The sequence below is a fragment of the Pristiophorus japonicus genome, chromosome 13, assembly GCF_044704955.1.
Source record: "Pristiophorus japonicus isolate sPriJap1 chromosome 13, sPriJap1.hap1, whole genome shotgun sequence".
Lineage (NCBI taxonomy): Eukaryota > Metazoa > Chordata > Chondrichthyes > Pristiophoridae > Pristiophorus > Pristiophorus japonicus.
The window spans coordinates 47,951,363-47,964,592 of record NC_091989.1 but is presented as its reverse complement, the minus strand read 5'-3'; the positions used below and the strand labels follow the sequence as shown (position 1 = coordinate 47,964,592).

At 51.1% G+C, this 13,230-nt stretch overlaps 1 protein-coding gene across 2 annotated transcripts in view; it reads left to right on the top strand.

Moving 5' to 3' along the window:
* The window catches only part of dyrk4 (dual-specificity tyrosine-(Y)-phosphorylation regulated kinase 4), a 183,286-nt gene that overhangs the window by 158,176 nt on the left and 11,880 nt on the right, over positions 1-13,230 (top strand). The gene's annotated exons all lie outside the window — the stretch shown is intronic.

Below are 13,230 nucleotides of genomic sequence, written 5' to 3'. Positions count from 1 at the left end.
CGAACAGGTCTTTCATCTGTGGACCACTGCTGATCAGTAGATGCGCCCTCCGCTTGTCAGCCGCTGCCTCTTCCAGCCAGTCCTTTGTGACAAAGCTCTGCTGGAGTCTTTCCACAAAGTCGTCCCAGTCCTCACCCACACAGTAGCGTTCCTGTGTGCCACCGGTGGTCATCCTCGTGATTCAGTGATTCCCGTTTCTCGTCGGCAGATGTAGTGTCTCTGCACCTTGTTACAAACTCACACGAGGCATGTATATATCAGACACGGTCACTCTGTGACCTTCACTTTATTCCCAGGGCCAAAGAGTGCTGACCCTGGGTGGGACCTCTCCTTTTATACCTGGATACCCAGGTGAGGAGTGTCTCCCGCAAGCTCACCCCCTGTGGTCAGGGTGTGCATTTCTAGGACACAGGTACAATGTGCATGAGATACAGTTACATAACTATTGTCATTGCAAGATGATGAAATACATGACAGGGCTGGACCCCGCCGAGAAGGTTGTCGGGCGGGCCCCGCCGAGGAGGTGTTCGGGCAGGCCGGCCCTGCCAAGGAGGTTGTCAGGTGGGTTGGCGAGGATGCCTCGAGATAAGGGCAGCAACGGTGGGGCAAGAAGAGCGGAGGCGAGGCCCGAGGTCGGGCAGCAGCGGGGCCCCGAGATCGGCAGGGTCGTCAGGTCCGAATTCCGGAACATTTTACGGATTCCGGACAACCCTGCCACCGATCGGTCCGGAGTCTGGATTCTGGAACATTCCGGATTCCGGAACTCCAGATTCTGGACGCTGCACCTGTGTATCTAACTATAATAATTTGATTGAGTAACATGTAATGTTAGGGGTGGGGTTCGGCGATCTGTTAGCTCAAAAACTGTACACTCAAATGGCAAACATAATGTCTGGCCTCCACGTTTCAGAACTATCCGTCATTCAAAATCACCCGTCCTGGATTGGTGTCCCTTACTTGCTTAGCTAAATGACGTAATGTCAGGACCCATTAAAAAGTCGCATCATAACTGTAGGGCAAAATTGTTATCACACGGCACTACATTTAAAGGACATTTGTATGTTGCTCAGCACATAACCCTCATTATCTAAAAGTTAGACACCGACCAAGAGTGGTAAAAAATGTGTCTGTATTGAATTGTACAGCGTTCAAAAGTGACAGAATATTCAAACATGTCAAGCAAAATATTTAACAGTATTTTTTTAAAAAACAGTACATTTAGCATCAAAAGGCAACATCTTAAACACCACCAACAACAATAACATGGACAATATATACAAACATCACCAACACACAACCCTCTACCCACTCCCACCACCTCTCTTCCACCCCCCACCCCACCTCCAAGTGAGCCCCATTCTCCTCTTGATGGGTTGGCCATCCCCACGCCGACATGCACCCTGCCCCTCACTGTGTCGGTACCAGCACATTGTGCTGGAGTGCACACCAGGAGCGCTGCTGTTGTGTTCGTTGGGGAGAGAATGGAGGCGGTGAGATGGAAAATGCTAGCATCTCCGGATCCTCCGGTTCTGTCAGCCTGGTTGATATGGCATGGGGTTCCCGCATGGCATCGACAGAGTCGACGGTTCACTGCACTGCAGTGATCAGCAGTGACATATTGTTTGTATGCTGCTCTGCAAACATGGCGATGTTGGCAGCTATCCCAGCCATGGACTGGAGGAGGTCTCAACCTAGATCGACACTTGTCCTTGACATTGATTCATTTCCTGCATTGCTTCCACCTATCTTGCATCATCGTCTCCTTGCTGCATCAACCTGGATGGAGGTGGCTTTAACGACACAGGTGCAGCGCTTCACAACGCTTGGTCCCGCTTCCTCCGAGTTGAAGCCCAAAAACTCAGACCCCAATACCGATGTTGGGCGCATAGGTGGCACACATGTCAAGAGTGTAAGTGGTTTGCTCGGGTGTACCGAAACACCTCCGACTACAAGTTCTGGACGATAGGTATTACAATGGACAGATCTGGCATGGACAACGTTTTTCGGGCTCAACCATATAGTGTTTAATAAAGTTCAACCGCACCACTAGTAAAACAGTACACAGGGGTGTAATACAGTACAAAAGTACAACTCTGGCTTGTCCAACAAGCCTCTGCCGTGTCAAGTTACCACGGCCTAACACATAATATACAGTGCACAAGAAAAGAATCTTCCCAGACTAAACCCAAATGGTTTGTCTGGGACATACAACGTCCCTTCACACAGCTAAGTGGTCTTAAGTGTTGTATATGCTGACTATGGATGTGCTCTATGTGTAGTCACTGTGAGATTGTATAAGATGGAGACTTGTTTACCTGATGTACTTTCAATAAGGTTCACACCATGTACATACATGTTGGCACTACTAGAGGGTGTAACTGGTGGAGACCGGGGGTTTCCTGTCCTGGTGACAGGGCCCTGTATAAAAGGCTGCACACCATGCTTGCACAGCACTCTGGAGTTTGGAATAAAGGACCAAGGATACTACAGTTCAAGTACAACACATTGCCTTGTGGAGTCATTCATAAGTACACTATAGACATAACAACTGGCGACGAGGATGAATTTCACACGATCATGGCTACCTTTGGCACACTAAAAGACTTTGCAGGGGGTAATGATTGGGATGCCTTCACGGAAAGGCTCGAGCAATATTTTGTGGCAAACGACCTGGCAGGGGAGACGGATACATTGGTGGAGAAGCGCAAGGCAATACTGCTGACCAGTTGTGGGTCCAAGGTCTACCACCTCATCAGGGACTTGCTGGCACCCGTAAAGGCCAAGGATAAGACATATGATGAGCTGACTGAACTAATTCGCGACCAACTTAAACCAAAGGAGAGCATCCTCACGGCCAGGGCACAGATTCTACACGCACTGCAGACCTGAGGGCCAGGAGATTGCAAAATATGCTGCCGACCTCAGGAGACTTGCGGCACCATGTGATTTTGACACGCACCGCAACGAAACATTGCGAGACATCTTTGTTATAGGAATTACCCACAAGGGCCTCCTTCACAAGCTACTACCTGCTGACTCCACAGTCAACCTGCAGAAAGCCATCGGTATCAGTCAGGCATTCATGACCTCGACCTGCAGCACCAAGCAAATCATTCAGCCTGTGGACTCAAATCCGGAAAGTACTGTACACAGAATGGTGCATTTCTTGGCAAGACTGTAGAACGTGGCTCTGCCCAGGGCAGGGAGCACAGACCTCAGGGTTCCAGAACTCAGAGTCCGCCAAGGGGTGCTAATTGAATAGCACCATGCTGGCATTGCGGAGGAAAATATAGGGCTCACCAGTGTCGGTTTGCGGAGTACATATGCAAAGCCTGTAACAGGAAGGGCCACCTCCAGCGCATGTGTAAAACAAATACGACTCACCATCTAGCAGAGGAGTCGATAGATGACTTTGAATCCAGCGGGGAGTATGATGATTTGGCCAGAGAGGCAGCTCAGTCCCAAGAAGAAGTGTATGGAGTATATACCTGCACCATCTACAGCGAAGATGGAAGTCGAGATAAACGGCGGTCCAGTCTTCATGGAAATGGACATGGGAGCGAGCCAGTCAGTGATGAGCCAGGATGCCTTCGAGAGGCTGTGGAACAAAAAACAACCCGAGCTGGTTCCAGTACAGGAAAAGCTGTGTACCTACACCAAGGAGCTGATTCCAGTCCTTGGTAGTGCAGATGTAAGTGTAATCCATAATGGCGTGGTGCATAAGTTACCTCTGTGAATTGTTACAGGCGATGGCCCAACGCTACTCGGAAGAAGGCGGATGGGGACAATCCAGTGGAAATGGGAAGACCTCTTCACTCCAGCAGTCGATGTCCCCCATGCTCAGAGGCAGAGCAAAACCTCACCTTCGCTTGCGCCAGGCACCGGAGAACAGACCAGCGCAGCACCTGAGGCACAGACCATCCATCACTACTGCGTGGCAATGATCCGACCGAAACGATCTAAAAATAACTTCCTGGCTCCAGTGGCAGGACTCCTGGGGAGGAAGACCGAATTCACAGGTACCCTTCCAGCGTTTGTGGCAGAATCGTAGGAGAGAAGGCTCAAGGCAGTCGACCTTGAGGACCGAGGCAAGATGGCGTTCCTGCTGCAGCGAGGAGCAGCGTGGCTGAAAAGAAAGATGGCTGCGGCAACATCACGAGGCGCAATGCTGAGGGACCAACACGTGGGGTCCAACAAAGGATCTGATTGGAGTAAAGCCAGCAGGGTTCTCTTAAAGGAGATCTGCAACCAACTGAACTTAAAGAGACATTGTATGCATGGCAATCACTGTAATGAACCGATTAAGATTGTGAACAGAATGTTATTGTGAGATGTCGGCACTGTAAAGACAGAATGTTGTTGCGAGATGTCGGTACCAGTCCTAATATAAAGAGCAAAATGTTGTTGCGAGATATCGGTATCAGTCCTAATGTAAAGAACCAAATGTTGTTGCATGAAGTTGGGAATGTCCCCAAGAGCAGCAAGCCAGCGAATTCGGGAGGGTAGGGGCACTGATCCTGATACCCTGCCCCAGGCACCCGATGGCACCATTCGCCACGGACCTGGAAACAAAAACGGCACCAATACACGCAGTCGGCTGCCGTTGCCCACCACCTGGGTGGAGACAGCGCAGTCCCCGGACCCAGTCGCTACCTCAGCCATGTTCGGGAGCGAAAGGTCAGAACCAACGAGGTCCCCAAACGGGATCTGGAACAGCCAGGTTCCCAACACTGTGAGCGAGCAGGCAGAAGACTCTGCAGCCCTCAAAGGAGGACAGGGAGGCCACACACACCTGTGGCTCTGCTCACCACTAGGCAACGGCAAAAGCCCTGAGTCCTGGCTCGGTGAACGAACCAAGCCCACCCTGCTAGCAAGGGGGCGCAGCGCCACCATCAGACAACTAGGACCCCATCCGGTTGCTCTGGAACTAGCGTTCCCGCATACCTGTACTGCTACTTCAGTACTGACCATGACCAAACCATGAATGCAACCTACCCAATCCTGGCGCACGACTATAAAACGTAACGAATGTAAGTCACTGAACCTAGGTGCCACGATACAAACTATAAAAAAACATTTTTTTTTTCTTCATTCTTTGTACTTGCACTGTATCTGATCCTGTATGTTAATGTAAAGGGCCAGCTGCATGGTCTCGCTGTGGGGGGGAGGGGGGGCAAATGGATGTATGTAGCCATGGACACACACATGGATCACACAGAACCCACTGGAACCTCCACCGCATCATCAAACCCTCCAATCTGATGACCACTACCCAACGTTGTGGCAAAAGGACTTGGGGGTTAACAGGGAGAGGGCCAAGCCAAAGCACAGCCAAGGTGCAAAGGCTATTGGCACTTAAGTCTGGGGAGAGCTAAGCCAGAGCACATAGTGCAAAGGTAATTGGCACAAAGGACTTGGGGGAGAGTGATGTTGTATATGCTGACTATGGATGTACTCTATTTGTAGTCACTGTGTAATTGTATAAGATGGAAACTTGTTTACCTGATGTACTGTCAATAAGGTTCACACCGTGTGCATACATGCTGGCACCACTAGAGGGTACAACTGTTGGAGACCAGGGGTTTCCTGCTCTGGTGGCAGAGCCCTGTATAAAAGGCTGCAAACCATGCTTGCACAGCACTCTGGAGTTTGGAATAAAGGACCAAGGTCACTAAGAATCAAGTACAACACATTGTCTTGTGGAATCATTCATAAGTACACTATAGACATAACATTAAGGATGTGTAGGTATGGACAATGCTCACCCCGATTGCCCGCGGACTTGCATGCAGCTTTTTCCCGTATGACGTGGCTCCTGGTTCTGTACCGCCGATGCAGTATTCGAGTCCCAATTTGCTGGCATGAGTACCGTGACTTATCGCAGGCTTATTTCAAGGACTACCATGGTTACATTACCACACCCCAAATGGCCGACACACACTACATTAAAATGCATTTTACATCACATTACATGACCTTGCATGACATGAGCGTAACACAGATCAGAGATTATGATCAACTTGCCATGCTGTAGCATGGGTTCGGCCCCACCAATTGTGGTGGCACGGGGGTGGTCGCCCACGAACACCAAGACATGCTCCTCGATGTAAGTCACTTTGATGACCTCTGGTGAGCCCTCTCCCGTGTCACACTGCTTTGAGGTGTTCGCTGTTCTTTTCCTCTGCAGAAATAAAAGTTGCAAACTTTAACCGGTTTGCAGATGCAGCACACACACTCACACACACGCAATGGCCATATATACTTTTTCAGTAGTAAGGGAGTGCAACAATAAGATCTTTACTTACTCTTGCTGCCGCTACCACATCATTCCAGCTCTTCCTGCATTAGTCTCCATCACGAACCATGGTGCCCACTGCGGACCCGGCCTCCCCAATTGTAAAGTCCTTACACAATACCACAAATCCACATGAGGCACATTCTATGGACAAGGTCACTCCATGACCTGAACCTTTATTCACAGGCCCAAGAAGTGATGACCCTGCGTGGGACCTCCCTTTATATACCTGGATGACCAGGTGAGGAGTGTCTCCCACAAGTTCACCCCCTGTGGTCAAGGTGTGCATTTCTTACGTATATACAGTATTGCAGTGTTGTTACATAAAGGTTACATACATGACATCACCTCCCCTCAACATCTTATTGGGATCATAGGTTAAGTCTCTCGGGTGGTCTGTGCTCTCTCGTGGAGCGCCGCAGTTGGGGCTCTGGTTGTTGAGCCTTGGTATGCATGTCTGTCACCTGTGGTGATTCCGGCCTGTCCGGGCTGACCGCAAGGACTGTGCATGCTGCTGAATGTTCTTGTTGCTCTTTCACTGGCGGCGGTGTGAATACCATCTCATGATCTTACTCAGGTTCCTCAGTGTCCATGCTGAACCTTTTTTTTACTTGGTCCAGATGCTTGCGGCATATCTGCCCATTGTTAAGTTTAACCACTATGACCCTATTCCCCTCTTTGTCTATTACGTACCCTCAAGCCATTTGGGCCCCAAAGCGTGATTGGGAACAAATACGGGGTTATCAATTTCTATACATCTCCCCCTTGGATTTCGGTCATGGTACTCGTTTTGGGACTGGCGCTTGCCCTCAACAATGTCGGACAGGACTGGATGAATGAGGGATAGCCGAGTTTTGAGTGTTCGTTTCATGAGTAGCTCCGTGGGCGGGACCGCCGTGAGCGAGTGCGGTCGGGACCTATAGGCCAGCAGGAGGCACGATAGGCGGCATTGAAGGGAGGGTCCTTGAGTCCAGAGCATGCCTTGTTTTATGATTTGGACTGCACGTTCCACCTGACCATTGGAGGCCGGCTTGAACGGTGCTGTCCTGACATGGTTAATGCCATTACCCGACGCGAACTCCCGGAATTCGTAGCTTGTGAAACATGGGCCATTATCGCTAACAAGGATGTCCGGCAAGCCGTGGGTCGCAAAGACCGCGCGCAGACTCTCCACAGTGGTGGATGTCGTGCACGAATTCAAAATGATGCACTCGATCCATTTTGAGTACGCATCAATCACAGTGAGAAACATTTTTCCCATGAACGGGCCCGCGTAGTCTACGTGGATACGTGACCATGGCCTGGTGGGCCAGGGCCACGGGCTGAGCGGGGCCTCCCTGGGGGCATTAACTAGCTGGGCACCTGCGAACACAGTGTTCCAAGTCTGAATCAATTCCCGGCCACCACACATGTGACCGGGCAATGGCCTTCATCAGCACGATGCCTGGGCGCTCGCTGTGGAGTTCCCTGATGAATGCTTCCCTGTCCCTCTGGGGCATGACTACCCAGCTGCCCCATAGTAAGCAGTCGGCTTGGATAGAGAGCTCATCCATCCGTCTGTGAAACGTTCTGACCTCCTCGGGGCATGCTCCGTGTGCGGGCGCCTAATCTCCAGTCAGGACACATTTCTTAATCAAGGATAGGAGGGGATCTCTGTTGGTCCAGATTTTGATCTGGCAGGCTGTGATGGGGGAGCCTGCGCTGTCAAAGGCATCAACAGCCATGACCATCTCAGCGCTTTGCTCCGCTGCCCCCTCAGTGGTGGCCAGTGGAAGCCTGCTGAGCGCGTCAGCGCAGTTTTCGGTGCCGGGCCGGTGCAGGATGGTGTAGTCATACGCAGCGAGCGTGAGAGCCCATCGCTGTATGCGAGCTGACGCATTGGCATTGACAGCCTTGCTGTCTGACAGCAGGGATGTTAACGGCTTGTGGTCCATTTCTAATTCGAACCTCCTGCCAAAAAGGTACTGATGCATCTTTTTCACCCCATAGACACATGCGAGTGCTTCCTTCTCAACCATCCCATATCCCCGTTCTGCTTGAGAGAGCGACCTGGAGGCATAAGCCACAGGTTGTAGTTGGCCCTCAGCGTTACCCTGCTGCAACACGCACCCAATCCCATAGGACGATGCATCACACGTCAGAACCAATTTCTTGGGCCTGTGAATAAAGGTTCAGGTCATGGAGTGACCTTGTCCATAGAATGTGCCTCATGTGGATTTGTGGTATTGTGTAAGGACTTTATATTGGCGATGAGAAACGGGAATCAACGACCCACGAGAATGGCCACCGGCAGCAAAGATGAACGGTACTGTGTTGGTGAGGACTGGGACGATTTCATTGAGAGGCTCCAGCAGAGTTTTGTCACAAAGGACGGGCTGGGAGACGCAGCAGCAGACAAGCGAAGGGCTCATCTGCTGACCAGCTGTGGACCTAAGACTTACGCGCTCATGAAAGACCTGCTAGCACCCGAGAAGCCAGCGGACAAAACCTTTGAAGAGCTCAGCAAACGAATCGGTGAGCACCTCAAACCGGCGAGCAGCGTACACATGGCCCGACACAGATTCTATACCCACCGACGCCGGGAAGGACAGAGCATACCGGATTTCGTTGCGGACCTCCGGCGCTTGGCCAGCCTCTGTAAGTTCACAGACGCCTGCAGGGGGGAGATGCTAAGGGATTTCTTTATTCAGGGCATCGGTCATGCTGGGATTTTCAGAAAGCTAATTGAGACCAAGGACTTGACCTTGGAAGCGGCGGCGTTGATGGCTCAGTCTTTTATGGCGGGGGAGGAGGAAACCAAGATAATATACACACGCAATTCTGCCTCCAACGTGGCGATGGATCAGGGAGTCAATATCATAAACATGACACAGAGCCCCGCAGGTAGGCAAGGGCAGTTCGAGACGCCCCAGGCAGTAATAGACCCAGGAGTAAGTCTCCAGCAGAGACAATGGCAGGCTGAACGGACATTTACGCCCCCCCCCCAGTGGACAATGCGGCCCGGGTAGGGCCATTGACACCCACTAACAGGGTGCCCAAGAGCAGTCAAAGGGACAATCAGTGAGGAATGCCTTGTAACAGCTCTTTTGTTCACAACAATGGAAATCTCAGTTCATGCTGGAGGTGTGGGGGCAGACATGCTGCCAGGACTTGCAGGTTTCAACAGTTCGTCTGCAGAAATTGTAACCTCAGTGGCCATTTAGCCAGAATGTGCAGAAAGCCTGTAACCAGGTTAATATACGAGGCGGATGAACCAGATGAGGGGTCTGCGAGGCAGTATGACGCTTGGGGCAAATCAATGGACGCTGAAGTTCAGCGGGTTCATGTGGCAAACATTCACAGCTCATATACCAAAACGTCACCCATGATGATGAAAGCCCTATTAAATGGCATCCCTGTACGCATGGAGCTGGACACGGGGGCCAGCCAGTCACTCATGAGTGTTCAACAATTCGAAAAGCTGTGGCCAGTCAAAGCCAGCAGACCCAAACTAGAACGCATTGAGATGCAATTACGGATGTACACCAAATAAATCATTCCAGTGCTAGGCAGCGCAATGTTGGCGGTCACACACAATGGATTGGTAAAGCGGCTGCCGCTCTGGGTTGTCCCGGGCAATGGTCCCGCACTGTTGGGGAGGAGCTGGTTAGCTGAGATGAACTGGAAATGGGGGGATGTGCACGCCATGTCATCTGTGGAGCGAAGTTCATGCTCACAGGTCCTACAGCAATTTGAGTCACTATTTCAACCTGGCGTCGGTACGATCAAAGGTACCAAAGTAGTGATACGCATCACCCCAGACACCAGACCAGTGCACCACAAAGCCAGAGCTGTGCCGTATGTGATGTGGGAGAAAATTGAAAGCGAGTAGGACCGGTTGCTGAGAGAGGGCATCATCTCGCCCGTTGAATTCAGCGACTGGGCGAGCTCCATCGTTCCCGTCCTAAAAGTGGATGGCTCGGTCAGGATCTGTGGCGACTACAAGGCCACTATCAACCGGTGTCCCTACAAGACCAATACCCGCTCCCGAGAGTGGAGGACCTTTTTGCCATGCTGGCAGGCGGCAAGCTGTTCTCCAAGTTGGACCTCACTTCAGCCTACATGACCCAAGACCTGGCCGACGAATCTAAACTACTGACCACCATCACCACGCACAAGGGACTGTTTATTTACAACAGGTGTCCGTTTGGCATTCGATCAGCGGCCGCGATTTTTCAAAGAAACATAGAAAGCCTGCTCAAATCCATTCCTGGAACAATTGTGTTTCAGGACGACGTCCTCATCACCGGCCGTGACACCGAGGAACACCTCCACAACCTGGAGGAGGTGCTACGCCGACTGGACCAGGTAGGCCTGCGACTCAAGAAGTCTAAATGTGTATTTTTGGCTCCTGAGGTTGAGTTCCTGGGCAGAAGAGTTGTTGCAGATGGGATTCGGCCCACCGAATCCAAAATGGAGGTGATTTGACGAGCGCCCAGGCCCTGCAACACATCGGAGTTGAGTTCATTTCTGGAACTCTTGAACTATTTTGGGAACTTTCTGCCGAACTTAAGCACGTTATTGGAGCCGCTACATGTGCTCCTGCGTAAGGGTTGCGATTGGTTTTGGGGGGACTGTCAGGAACGGGCTTTCAATCGGGCGCTGAACCTACTTTGTTCAAATAAGTTGTTGACCCTGTATGACACCAATCTCCTGCCAAATGCGTTTATATTGGGGCGGGCTGGCTTGCCACGACCATCCCAGGTGAGGTCTCTATAACGGCGCTCCACCTGAGAGACAAGTGCTTCCAGCTCATCATCTGTAAACCAGGGAGCTCTGAGTCACCCTGCATTGATCTTCCTGCCAGCTTTTCTACCACTCATGAAGGGTTTTCAAGGTGGATGTCTGATGATTCTCTTCCCTCTCTCTCTCAATGACTTCCCCCCGCCCCCACCCTCCGCTGCTCAACACTGAAATGTTGTCTTGTACTTCAGATGATGAATTAGAGACCACCGACTTAGGCATCCCATCCACCTCTAGCACACAAAGGTCATGTGCAACACCAACACCATTCACTTTGACCTCATCAAGAACCCGCCCCAGCAGCTCCTCTGCCCCCCCCCCCCCACTCAATTGTCAGGTGCAATTCGCTCACGAGATTTTATGACATGCGCAGCTGACCCCTCAGCCCCAATCGTGGGAAAAGTGAGGTCATCAGTCCAAAAAAACTACCAAAAAAAACAATTTCAAATCTCACGCATGCGCGGTGCACGATCTCCGATCTTTCCTGAATTGAAAAGCCTGAACCTACCGATGCCTCCCAATGCCTGCCACTCCCGCTCCTGCCGACAAAACTGGGATGACTCTCGCTCCCAATCGGCCCCAGCGGTAGTGGCCGGTAAAAATTCACGCACTGCCCGGGAATTGCCGAAAAACGGGCGGAACTTAAGTTTGACCAAATTATGCCCCATTATATTGCCTCCGCTCATCCATTGCTGAAGCCCTCATCCATGCCTTTGTTACCTCTATTCCAACGCACTCCTGGCTGGCCTCCCACATTCTACCCTACGTTAACGAGAGGTGTCGAAAACTTGGCAGGCCGTGTCCTAACTCGCACCAATTCCCACTCACCCATCACTGAGCTACATTGCCTTCCAGTTGAGCAACGCCTCGATTCCAAAATTCTCATCCTTATTTTCAAATCCCTCCATGGCCTCACCCCTCCCAATCTCTGTAATCTCCTTCAGCCCCACAACACCCCGAAATGTCTGTGCTCCTGTAATTCTGCCCTCCTGAGCATCCCCGATTATAATTGCTCAACCATTGGTGGCTGTGCCTTCTGTCGCCTAGGCCCCAAGCTTTGGAACTCCCTGCCTAAACCTTTCTACCTCTCTAAGGGGCTGCCCATTTAAAACTGAGATGAGGAGAAATTTTTCTGCACATGCGGGCCAGATGCCCTGTATAGTCGCAGTTTCTGCAAACAGCATGCTGAAATCGACATCCCCTTGATGAGCACCTTCCCCCACATCTCCAGCACAGATCGCTTCCATTGTTTACAAAGGATGAGCTGCGTCTGGCTGATCTCTCTTGAGCTTCTCTCAGTTTGTAGTTGATTGCTCGCATTGTGGGTTGATGAGGTGTGAACTGCCGTTCATGTGGCCCTTGATGGCTTCTGACACCACTGCCTGCTGTTGAGGGCCTGCTCTACTGCCTTTGTCTGTGTGTGGGGGGTAGCGGCTTGTTTCATGCTGTGAACCCCTTGTTCCGATGTTTCGTTAGTTGTCGTACCCGCAGTGTAGATCAACCTCGTTTTTTCTTCTCCTGCCAAGAATGTCTGTGCAACCAGTACTGCTGCCTCTCGGGTCAGGTTCATGGTCTCTATGAGCTTTCGGAATAGTCCTGCGTGGCCTATTCCTTCAATAAAAAAGTCTCTCAGTACTTCTCTCCTTAGTTCATCGGAGAACTCACATAAGCTAGCCAACCTCCGAAGTTCCTCCACAAAGTCGGGTATGCTCTGGCCCAAACAGCGTCTGTAGTTGTAGAACCTGTGTCTGGCCATGTGTAGGCTGCTCGCTGGCTTCAGGTGGTCTCTTACCAGTGTGCTCAACTGTTCAAATGACTTGCTTGCTGGTTTCTCGGGTGCCAGCAGGTCCTTCATTAAGGCATATGTTTTCGAGCTGCAGTTGACCAAGAGATGGGCTCTTCTTTTATCTGCCTTATCGTCGCCTAACCAGTCTTTGGTTACAAAGCTTTGCTGGAGCCTTTCTATAAAGTCCTCCCAATTATCTCCAGCATTGTATTTTTCATCTGAGCCGTTGGTCGCCATTCTGTGGATTCTGTAATCCCGTAACTCGTCGCCACTGTAAAGTCCTGTCCCTGCAGTACAGATTCACACGAGGCACATACTGAAGTCAAGGTCACTCAGGACCTGCACCTTTATTACACAGCTCTCGAAT